We start from the raw sequence: 12,851 nt of genomic DNA on the forward strand, positions 1-12,851 counted from the left end.
AGATATATATATATCTCACACAGTCACTCAGTCAGTTTAGTCACTCAGTCAGTTTAGTCACTCAGTCGTGTCCGACTCTTTGCAACCCTATGGACTGTAGCATGCCAGGCTTCCCTGTCCATCACCAACTCCTGAAGTCAACCATCTCTTCCTTGGTTGTCCCCTTCTCCTTCTGCCTTCAATCTTTCCCAGTATCAGGGTCTTTTCCAGTGAGTCAGTTCTTCACATCAGGTGGCCAAAGGATTGGAATTTTAGCTTCAGCATCAGTCCTTCCAATGAACATCCCGGACTGATTTCCTTCAGGATTGACTGGTTGGATCTCCTTGCAGTCCAAGGAACTCTCAAGAGTCTTCTATAACACCACAGTTCAAAAACATGAATTCTTCAGTGCTCAGTTTTCTTTATAGTCCAATTCTCACATCCCAACATGACTACTGGAGAAACCATTGCTTTGACTAGATGGACCTTTGTTGGCAAAGTAATGTCTCTGCTTTTTATTTTTTTTAATTTATTTTTACTTTATTTTACTTTACAATACTGTATTGGTTTTGCCATACATTGACATGAATCCACCACAGGTGTACATGCTGTCTAGGTTGGTCATAGCTTTTCTTCCAAAGAGTGTCTTTTAATTTCATGGCTGCAGTCACCATCTTCAGTTATTTTGGAGCCCCCCCCCCACCAAACAAAAAAGTCTGTCACTGCTTCCATTGTTTCCCCATCTATTTTCCATGAAGTGATGGGATGGGATGCCATGATCATTTTTTGAATGTTGAGACAATTTTTTCACTCTCCTTCACTTTTATCAAGAGGCTCTTCAGGTCTTCTTTGCTTTCTGCCATAAGGGTGGTGTCATCTGCATATCGGAGGTTATTGGTATTTCTCCTGGCAATCTTGATTCCAGCTTGTGTTTCATCCAGCCTGGCATTTTTCATGATGTACTCTGCATATAAGTTAAATAAGCAGGGTAACAATATACAGCCTTGACATACTTCTTTCCCAAACTGGAATTAGTCTGTTGTTCTATGTCCAATTCTGTTGCTTCTTGACCTGCATACAGATTTCTCAGAAGGCAGGTAAGGTGATCTAGTACTCACACCTCTTTAAGAAATTTCCATAGTTGTTCTTATCCACACAGTCAAAGGCTTTGGTGTAATCAATAAAGCAGAAGTAGATGTTTTTCTGGAACTCTCTTGCTTTTTTTATGATCCAATAGATGTTGGCAATTTGATCTCTGTTTCCTCTGCTTTTTTAAAATCCAGCTTGAACATCTGGAAGCTCATGGTTCACATACTGTTGAAGCAGGGCTTGGAGAATTTTGAGCATTACTTTGCTAGCATGTGAGATCTCTCAAAAGAGAAGATGAGCACATGTCCTTCTACTCTGCCAGCAGTAAATAAATAGATATACATCAATAATTACTTTAAATGCAAATGGACTAAACACTCCAACCAAAAGACACAGCCTGGCTGAATGGATAAAAGAGCATGACCCATATCTACGCTGTCTACAAGAAACCCACTTCAGATCTAAAGACACATATAGACCGAAAGTGAGAGCAAATGGGAACAATATATTGCATGCAAATGGGAAGCAAAAGAAAGCTGGAGCAGCAATCCTCATATCAGACAAAATAGACCTTAAAATAAAGAATATTGCAAGAGATAAGGAAGGACGCTACATAATGATCAAGGAATTAATCCAACAGGAAGACATAACAATTGTAAATATCTATGTACCCAACATAGGAACATCTCAATACATAAGACAAATACTAACAGACATAAAAGGAGAATTTGACAGTAACACAATAATAGTAGGAGATTTTAACACTCGATTTACACCAATGGACAGATCATCAAAACAGAAAATTAATAAGGAAACACAAGTCTTAAGTGATACGTTACACGAGATAGCTCTCATTGATATCTTCAGGACATTCCATCCAAATGCAGAATACACCTTCTTCTCAGGTGCACATGGAATGGAACATTCTCCAGGATTTGGTCCCAAACCAAACCTGAGTAAAAATTTTTTTTCATTTGATATGAACTGTTTGTGTGTGTGTGTGTTTATTTTATTTTATTATTATTATTTTAACTTTACAGTATTCTATTGGTTTTGCCATACATCAACATAGACTCTGTGGGAGTGGGAGAGGGTGGGATGATTTGGGAGAATGGCATTGAAACATGTATAATATCATATAAAAAACGAATCACCAGTCTAGGTTCGATGCAGGAAACCTCAGTAAATTTAAGAAAACTGAAATCTTATCAAGCATCTTTTCTGACCACAGTGCAATGAGACTAGGTATCAATTACAAAAAAAAAAAAAAACCTCTGAAAAGCACAAATACATGGAGCTTAACCAGTATTTTTCTAAATAATGAACAGGTTACTGATGAAATTGAAAGGGAAATCAAAAGATTGGCAGGTGGATTCTTTGCCACTGAGCCACCTGGGGAGCCCCCATAAGTGACCCTATTAGTAGAACTCAGTCAGCGTTCATAGAGTGAATCCATGGTTGAATACTTGTCTCCCTTCCTGCTGTGTATTCCTTCCTGAATGAATATCTGATTCAGTCAAAATCATCTGATTATAAGCAAATATCCAATCAGGATTTACCTGATGGACATTTGGAAATCTAATCAAGCTTCACTTTCTGATTGGATGGACAGAGGAAAGATGTGATCAGAAAGGCCAATAAAAACCTGAGGCATCAGGAAGAGGTGTAGAAACTTCTTGAGTCACTGCCTGGCTTCTCCACCAGATCTGACCTCTGAGCACCCTGTCAACCCCAGCAGAGCAGGTAAGTTATAGACCTCAGCAAAGGACCCCTCCTCCTTCCTGTGGTCAGTGGGTTTCTGCTGCTGGCATGCAGCAGTGGATGTCAGGGAGGTTTCTTTTCAGATGTATATATGTAAGATTTTGGTTTGACCTCTAAGTGTAATTTTGCCTTAATCCCAAACATTTTGTTATGTGCTTTCCTTTATATTGTTTTAAAATATCTTAACCAATAAGATTTTATTTTTTAATGAAAACATCTAAATTTTTGACATTTTATTTCTTGACATTAAAAATATCCAGTTTGTGCAAATGATATTTATTTAAGGAGTATCTGTTTCATGTTTCTCAGTTCAGTAACTGTGGGAACTGAGGATGGAGGCTGTGTTGGGCTACATGATGCTTTTATTCCCATAGTTTTAAGGCTCTAAGTGATGATTTAAATATTTTCCCCCAAAAAAGATGGAACTTAACCTAAGCAAAGCAGTGAACGTATATGAATGGAATAGTGGGTTGGGTGTCTTCCTCCTTCAGTTCATTTCAGTTCAGTCGCTCAGTCATGTCCAACACTTTGCGACTCCAAGAATAGCAGCACGCCAGGCCTCCCTGTCCATCACCAACTCCCAGAGTTCACTCAGACTCATGTCCATTGAGTTGGTGATGCCATCCAACCATCTCATCCTCTGTTGTCCCCTTCTCCTCCTGCCCCCAATCCCTCCCAGCATCAGAGTCTTTTCCAATGAGTCAACTCTTCACATGAGGTGGCTAAAGCATTGGAGTTTCAGCTAATCAGTCCTTCCAATGAACACCCAGGGCTGATCTCCTTTAGAATGGACTGGTTGGATCTCCTTGCAGTCCAAGGGACTCTCAAGAGTCTTCTCCAACACCACAGTTCAAAAGCATCAATTCTTTGGCACTCAGCTTTCTTCACAGTCCAACTCCCACATCTATACATGACCACTGGAAAAAAACATAGCCTGGAATAGATGAATATTTGTTGGCAAAGTAATGTCTCTGCTTTTGAATATGCTATCTAGGTTGGTCATAACTTTCCTTCCAAGGAGTAAATGTCTTTTAATTTCATGGCTGCAATCACCATCTGCAGTGATTTTGGAGCCCCCCAAAATAAAGTCTGATGCTTAGTCCTTGTGAAATGCTTGTTTTGGTGTCTGTGGGGCATAACTATCACTTTTCCCTCACTTAGCCGGGACTGGAGTGAAATTGTTCAAAACTGAGGCTATTCCACAACTATCAGAGCAGAGACTTTTGTTCAGAGATGGTTCCTCTGAAGGATGGGGAAAGAGATGAAGGGGTGTTCATGCTTACCTGAGAATGATGCTTTCTTTCCTGCAAGTTCTCACAGGATTCCTTTAGGAGTAGATTCAGAATGAGTGTCCAGAACCCCCTGAGACTCCTGAACCTGGCAGGAAAGAGCCTACTAACTGATGAGACCTTGTCCGTTTCTGCTCTGGAACATCTGCCGATCGAGCTCTTCCCCCCACTCTTCATGGAAGCATTCTGTGGAAGACGCAGAAAGACCGTAAAGGCCTTGGTGCAAGCCTGGCCCTTTGTCCGCCTGCCTCTGGGGGGCCTGATGCAGACACCTCATCTGGGAACCTTACAAGCAGTGCTGGATGGCCTTGATGTCCTGCTCACACAGAAGGATCAGCCCAGGTGAGTCTGATGCAGGTAATCTGATAGGTTATGAGCAGTCAAGAAGAAACAGCTGACATCAGGAGGGTAGATGGCACATGTATGGATCAGTCACTTCTGGTGATGCCAATGAAGAAACACTGAGACTTGGCCATTGCTAAGCTCACTCTGGAAAATGCCTTCTAGCAGTGTTGGAGCGCCTAAGATTCAAAGAAACGTGAAAGTACATGTGCCAGCCTCCTCACAGGGATGCTTAAGGGCACTAGGGTAGAATGTTAGGGAAAATTGAAATGGAAAAGGAGATGCAGGAAGGTGAGGCAAAGAGGGAAGAAGAGGGCAAGGCAGCTTGTGACATTGGGAATGTGAAATAAAAGCTAAGGTGGGAAGTCAGAGTGTTGCCTAAATTTTTTGTGGATCTTAGAACCATCACTGCCAATTTGTTGTTTCCCCACAGGAGGTGCAAACTTCATGTGCTAGATTTAAGGAATGCTGGCCAGGACTTCTGGAGAATGTGGTCTGGATCCAGTGTCCATGTGCCCTCAAGCTCTTCAATGGCACTAGGGGCTGAGGACACGTTGAGGACTGAGCAGCCCTTGGCTCCCTTCGAGGTGTTCATAGAACTTCACCTCAAGGAAAGGAGCATGGGTGGATTCCTTATCTACCTTATGAGATGGGTGGAAGAAAGGAAAGCTTCCATACACCTATGTTGTAAGAAGCTGAGGATTATTTCATTTTCCATGGATAATATTATGAAGGTCCTGAGCATGGTGCAGCTGGACTGTATCCAGGAGGTATATGTGGATCGCACCTGGCATCTGTCCACCCTGGCCACGTTTGCTCCTCTCCTGGGCCAGATGACCAATTTGCAGAGACTCCTCATCTCCCACATCCACATGCCTGATTCCGAGGAGCAGGAGGAAGAGCACGTTGTCAAAATTACTTCTCAGTTCCTGAGGCTGCACTGCCTCCGGAATCTCCATCTGGAATCTCCCTTCTACCTCGAAGGCTGCCTGGACCAGATGCTCAGGTGAGTGTGCACCACTGACCAGGTAACAGTGACCCCAACAAGAGAATAGCAAATGTACTGTCCCCTTTGCTGCTCCATTGTGAACTGTGGTATCACATAACCACACAAATCAAGGTAGGGGTCCAAACTGAGAGAGAGGCTCTTGAAAGGGGAACTATGATAGGAAGCTCTAGACTAGGGGTTAGAATCTAGGGGGGTGGGTATTTGATTTCTTAGGAAGAGATATCTTTCCTAGGTGACTTAGGAAAATAGGTAAGGAAAGGGGGCATTGAACACAGAGAACTCCTCTAGCCCTGAGCATTTCTGAACTGATGCTCTGTGTTCTCCAGTTTTGTGACTACAATGAGCCTATCTCAAATTCCTTGTCTGTAAAAGGTTGTTTTTTGCTCCAGATATGGTAAATAATATATGGGAAATGCATGATTCTGGAGATGATGGTAATGGGGCAGGTGTCAAAGGGATCATAAAAATTGGTAGATGACTTGCAGATAAAGCAGGGATGTAAATGAGCCCTTGCAGACTGGCATCCTCTGTGGATGCTGTGGGATTTTGCCCAGGTTGGTCCTCTATGCATGTCACCCAGAAGCCTCATCTGCCCGAGATGGATGTCTGGGGCCCAAGCATGTTCAGAAGGTAGCCTGCCTAGGTAGCCTGCCTAGTAAGTAGATCTCTTACTATTAACATTCAGTGATGTCCACTCTTTATTGAGATAAGATGTCAGGCTCTCCTCTAAGTTTGCCTGGTACATTCCATTATCTTCATTCCTCTTTGTAAGGAAACAGAGTACATTTTTCTCTGCTTGAGTACTGAGGAGAAAGAGCTTTTAAAACACTGTGTACTTGACCCAGTCCCACAGAGAAGGTGAAATGTCTGTCTACAATGAGATTAGCCATTCTGAGTATTAATCTTATTAGATGATCAGACCAAACTTGGGCTTGGGCAGATCACTGGTCTCTCAACTTGTGATCAACTGCCACCTCAGTTTCCAATACCTAGTTCCTCTCTTTCTCCCCAGGTGCCTGATGACCCCGTTGGACAACCTTGAGATAACTCACTGCCTGCTTACAGATTCAGACCTGATCCATCTATCCCAGAGCCCGAATATCAGTCACCTAAGGGGCCTGGATCTGAGTGGGGTTACCATGACCTACTCTAGTTCAGAGCTCCTCCCAGCTCTGCTGGAGAAAATTGCATCTGCCCTCCAGGAACTGTACTTAGAGCAATGTGGAATCAGGGACACCCACCTTGAAGCCATCCTGCCAGCCCTGAGCCACTGCATCCAGCTCACACGCTTCAGTCTCTGTGGTAACCTCCTCTCCATGGCCATCATGGAGAAGCTGCTGCAACACACCTCTGGGCTGCCCAGTTTAAGTCAAGAGCTGTACCCTGTCCCTCAGGAAGGTTTCAGCTCTGACAGGATCCTCCAACCTGGGAGACTTGCCCAGTGTCAGACTGAACTGCTTGAGATTCTGAAGCGCTTGAGACATCCCAGGACCATCTGGATTAGCTTGACACCCTGCCCACACTGTGGAGATAACACATTCTACCATCCTGAGCCCATCATATACGGTGGTGACACCCGTGCCTAGTTTGGTGCATCGATCAAAGCTTTCTTCTGAGCACTTGGAAACTGAGATCCAGGACAAGATACATCATGAAGGGAAAATAGAGCCGGTTTCAGACATCTGCTCAATGTGAATGTGGAAAGGAAAGGTGATCCTGCAGGGGGAGCAGGACTGCAGGGGGAAATGTAGTCTCCCTGGTAAAGGAATGCTTGTGGACATATGTTCGTCCTGTAGTATCAGAACTAGGAACCTAAATTTCTTTAGGTGGATTCAAGCTTGAGACTCACCTGTTGGAGTTATCCTTGGGTATATAGTTGTAAAGAAATAGTCAGAAATAAGAGACCCTCATTGTAAATGGATTGCTGTCATCCATGATGTATTATCTTAATTTTTCAGTTTGTACCACAGGAGTCTCTGGACACTGATTTTTTTTTTTAAGGCACTGTGTCGTCTATGATTCAAAACCTTACCATTCCCAACAGTTCTTTATTCTTTGGGGGCATCTCTGACCTCCATTTTTTACTTCTGGGGCTGTTCAGTGGGTTAATACACACAGAGAGGAGCATCCTTAGTGTCCAATGAGCCACTTGCGTGAAAGCCTAGGCAGGACCTTTATGGCTGACTCAGGCCATGACCCTGGTCATGAACAGTCCTCATCATTTTTTGGTCCCTCCATAAGTTTCAGTTTTTAACCTTTCTTTGTGGGAGGAAAGGGTTTAACTGCAAAAGGCATGGGTACCAATTCTAGAAGGGGACTTCTGGACTTCAGATAAGCTGAACCTCTGGACTTGGCCAACTCATTACCCAGGTGGATAATGACCCGTCTTAATTAATCTGGTGGGCTAGGGAAGTTATTATGTATCTTTTAGCAAAACACACAAATCATAGAGGCATATAACATGGCTTTAGTGTTTCTATTAAAATTATATTCTTTCAAGGACAGAGAAGCCTGTCCAAAGAGTAGGACACACAACTGAGGGACTGAACAACAAATAATATAAATGCATAGGATATAAAACAAATAACACTTGCGGGCAGTATATATTTTCACATGAATTGCCTATGACCCGAAATAATGAACGATTGTTATAGTCATAAGGAATTTTATGCAAGAGTGGATTACATTATAAAGTCAATCATACCACCAATATTTTACTTTAACCTACTATAGAAAGCACCAACTTCTTATTATGTGCTGTGTGATTTTTCAAGAAAAAGAAAATTGTGAGCCCACAAATATCTTCCACCTTCCTGTACAATCTTTCTGTCTTATTCATGTGTGTCTGAGGCAGTTCAGGCCATTATAACAATCCAATGGACTGAGGGGCTTAAACAAACAAAAAAAATTTACATCTTCCAGTTCTGGAGGCTGCAAGACTGAGATCAGAGATGCAGTGAGGTTGGGTTATGGAGGGAACAAGCTTCCTAGTTTCCTCACTTCGTTGGGGGAGGGGAGCTCAAGTCTCTTCATTTGATCCTAAGGGCACTAAATGGCTCAAGGATCTTCAGCTCCATGATCCCAGCCAAACCTAGTTACCTCCTAAGAAAGCGGAAGTGAAGTCGCTCAGTCGTGTCTGACTCTTTGCGACCCCATGGACTGTCCATGGGATTTTTCCAGGCAATAGTCCTGGAGTGGACTGCCATTTCCTTCTCCAGGGGATCTTCCCAACTGAGGCTCAAACCCGGGTCTCTTGCACTGTAGACAGATGCTTGACCATCTGAGCCATAACTCCAAATCCCATCACCCTGGGGACTAAGGCTTCAGGATATGAATTTGTGGGATGTGGTGGGTATGGGAGGTGGGGTAGGAGATGGGGAACAAACATTCAGTTCATAGAAACCCATCACCATGAAGAGGAAGTGAGATTACAGTGAACTCATCAATATTCCAGTGTTCATCCTTCTCTCTATGTTTTTGCCATATCCACACCCAGTTCAGTTCAGTTCAGTTCAGTCGCTCAGTCGTGTCTGACTTTTTGCGACCCCATGAATCACAGCATGCCAGGCCTCCCTGTCCATCACCAACTCCCAGAGTTCACCCAGACTCTTGTCCATCGAGTCAGTGATGCCATCCAGCCATCTCATCCTCTGTCATCCCCTTCTCCTCCTGCCCCCAATCCCTCCCAGCATCAGTCTTTTCCAATGAGTCAACTCTTCGCGTGAGGTGGCCAAGGTACTGAAGTTTCAGCTTCCGCATCATTCCTTCCAAAGAAATCCCAGGGCTGATCTCCTTCAGAATGGACTGGTTGGATCTCCTTGCAATCCAAGGGACTCTCAAGAGTCTTCTCCAACACCACAGTTCAAAAGCATCAATTCTTTGGCGCTCAGCCTTCTTCACAGTCCAACTCTCACATCCATACATGACCACTGGAAAAACCATAGCCAAGCTGCCTGCAAACAGCCAAGGCTGTGGTACCTCCTGTGTGTCCAATACAACTGCTCTGATCAAGCTAGGTTGAAGGTCGTGCTCTCTCCCCACTCTCCATTCCTGCTCCTTTGTCGGCTGGCAAAATCATTTCCCTGCAACCACTGGAGAGAGAGAGAGAGAGAATATTACTCAGATCATGGAAATCTTACAAAGTATTTCCAGTTTATTTCAAGCCCCCCATGACCTGCCTGAACCCTCCCTGCACAGCATTAGTGACCTTCACTTTTTCCCAAGTTAACACCAGTCCACCCAGCGACCCAACAAAATCCCTTTAATTAAAGCATTATTTGTTTCACATATGATAATATACATGTTTCAATGCCATTCTCTCAGATCATCCCACCCTTGCCTTCTCCCACAGAGTCCAAAACACTGTTCTATACATCTATGTCTCTTTTGCTATTTTGCATATAGGGTTATCATTACCATCTTTCTAAATTCCATACGTATGCGTTAGTATACTGTATTGGTGTTTTTCTTTCTGGCTTACTTCAGTCTGTATAATAGGCTCCAGTTTCATCTACCTCATTAGAACTGATTCAAATGTATTTCAGGATGGGGAACACATGTAAACCCATGGCTGATTCATGTCAATGTATGGCAAAAACCACTACAATATTGTAAAGTAGTTAGCCTCCAATTAAAAGAAATAAATTAAATAAATAAATAAATAAAAGCATTCTTTGTTTGATCAACAATTATTTAGGTTCCTGAACTTCTCTCAAGAGGGTCTGTGGGTTTTCATGTAAAATTTATTTTGAATAAGAATTGTAACTCTGTTCAGGAAGAAACTACACTCTTGACATCAGATCACCTCCAAAATCTGATCAAAATTCCTCACCACCCATTCTTGTTAACCTGATAAGGTTGGGTTCCCTTCAGCAAGAAATCTTCTAGATTGGTTCATCCAGAATCCCTCCCAGATCTGATGTCTCCTCTTAGAAATTTTACACCTGGCAAAATCCTGCTTCCTGGCATTGAATCCATACTTGTGCCTGTTAAATTGCAAATAAAGTCCATTTTCATAATGGGGCACATTTTCCTATATTGCATAGTTTTGAATAACATGTGACTTTACCACTGACACCTGTGTCTGTCTCTGATTTTGCTCTGTCACAACTTTACAGCTGATTACTGCTCAGGCAAGGAAGATCTCCTGAATATCCTCCATGTTCCCACATCCTGGAATGGCCCGTTTGGAATCTGGCCACATTTAGAGCTCCTGTATTAGCTCTTGCTCCCTGGACGTCCCACACTTCTGAAAACTGCCACACCACCACAGCACAGTATGAATCACTTGGAGCATCATCTGCACATCTCAAAATCCTTCATCACAACTGCAAAATTCCTCTTTGAATATAAACAATCTTATTCACATATTCCAGGGTTGAGGATGTGGATATTTTGATTGGGGAGGGTATGATTCATCTGTATCCTGGAAGCAGGCAGGAGTCCTCTGGCTCAGTACATGTTCCATCACTTAGCCCCCGATCTATGTAGTCCTTTCTGGGCATTGAGAAGGTGGAGGACAAAGGTTGAGAGTGGAACTGGGACTGATGAATCCTAGTGTTCCATGACCTTATACACAGAGAGAGAGAGAGAGAGAGAGAGAGAGAGAGAGAGAGAGAGAGAGAGAGAGTCTAAAATTGGCTCTTAACACTGAATTGACCAGAAGTACTTGAATCAGATTATAAAGGGTTCCAATGTAAGTGAAAAACTTTGCTACATAGGTTAATAATTAGGCTCCTTGACCAATAGCAAGCACTAACGTGGTTGGTGGAGGATTTCCCTAACTCTCTCTAAAAGAGTGGAAATGAGGGTGGAATTGAGCCAGACAGGACCTTTATTCTTCCTCTCTTCTTCACCTGGTGTCTCAAAGTGAAGAGGCTCAGCATCTCTGGCAGATGTGGTAGGTATTGGGGTGGGGGGTGCTTGTTAAAACACTGATGTTGGTCTCACCCTTTGAATTTCTGGACAGTGTGTCTGGGGTGGGGCTGGGAAGTCACTTTTTGATAAGTTCTCAGGGTTTCTCTGATGATCCAGTACTTAAGAATCCTCCTTGCAATACAGGGAACACTGGTTTGACCCCTGGTCTGTGAGAGTCACACATGCCAAGGAACTGTGGGCCCCTGTGCCACAACTACTGAGCCAGCACTCTAGAGCCTGCGATCCACAACTATGGAAGCCAGATCTTCTAGAGCCTGTGCTCCACAAGAGAAACCACCACATGAGAAGTGTGTGGCCCCTCTCTCTGCAGCCAGAGAAAGCCTGAGAGCAGCAGTGAAGACCCACCATGGCCAAAAATGAAATAAATGGATAAAATAAATAAAATCTTTAAAGATAAATTTTAAATAAGTTCTCAAGTGATGCTGATGCTACTAGTTGGAGGACCAGACATTGGGAACCACTGTAGTAGATGGAGCCACTCCACTTTTATTTTATCAGTGCAGTTTTTAAATAGCAGGTTCTTCATAGAAAGCAATGTGGAAGAATCTTAATCTTATTCTCTTTCATACTTCCTCCCGGAAGAGAAGAGCCCATGACTCCAGTATTTAATTACAAAGCTCAAAGTGGGCAGAACATAGCTGGCATAGAGCAGTGTTTAAGAACATCAACCAACATAACTTCCAGTTCCATGATTTACAGGCTGTGTGCATTCAAAGAAGTTACTGCTCCTCTCTGAATCTATCTCTTCTTCTATGGAATGGGTACTATATGCTCTCTAACTCAGATAAAAACATAGAGTCCAGAGCTTAGTGCAGAATAAATCTTCCATTAAATGGCAGGGCTGTTGTTTGACACTCAAAGACCACAGGGTGAAACAGCCATGGTGACAAACAGAACCTGAGGCAGAGTCTCACATGTCAGCCATCCCCTCTTACAAATTGTGGTCCTTTGATTCTGGAAGCCAGTAACTTAAGAGAAAACCCTGGGAGCCAAATTCAGCCTGCTGGCTGGAACAAGGCTGTCCTCTGGTAGCCCACTAGACAATTATTTATAGTTGGCTATGGCTTAGGCTCCCAGGTGTCTCAGTGGTAAAGAACCTGCCTGCAATACAGGAGACTCAAGAGGTGGGGGTTAGATCCCTGGGTTGTGAACACCCCCTGAAGTATGAAACAGAAACTCACTCCAGTATTCTTGCCTGGGAATTTCCATGGACAGAGGAGTGTGTTGGGCTACAGTCCTTCAAGTGGCAAAGAGTCAGACTCAACTGAGCATGCAGACACCTATAAGGCTTAGGTTTAGGGTTTCTCTGATTGGACTAATCCAGGGAGCAGATGTGAAAGAAAATCCAAATCATATTTCTCCATCCAGCGACTTTCTGTTTTTTTTTTTCTTGGCAACCATCTGAGGCCTATTAGTGTTTTTAGGTGTACAGATGCTAGGAGGAG

This window comes from Budorcas taxicolor, chromosome 16 (genome assembly GCF_023091745.1).
Source record: "Budorcas taxicolor isolate Tak-1 chromosome 16, Takin1.1, whole genome shotgun sequence".
Classification (NCBI taxonomy): Eukaryota; Metazoa; Chordata; class Mammalia; order Artiodactyla; family Bovidae; genus Budorcas; species Budorcas taxicolor.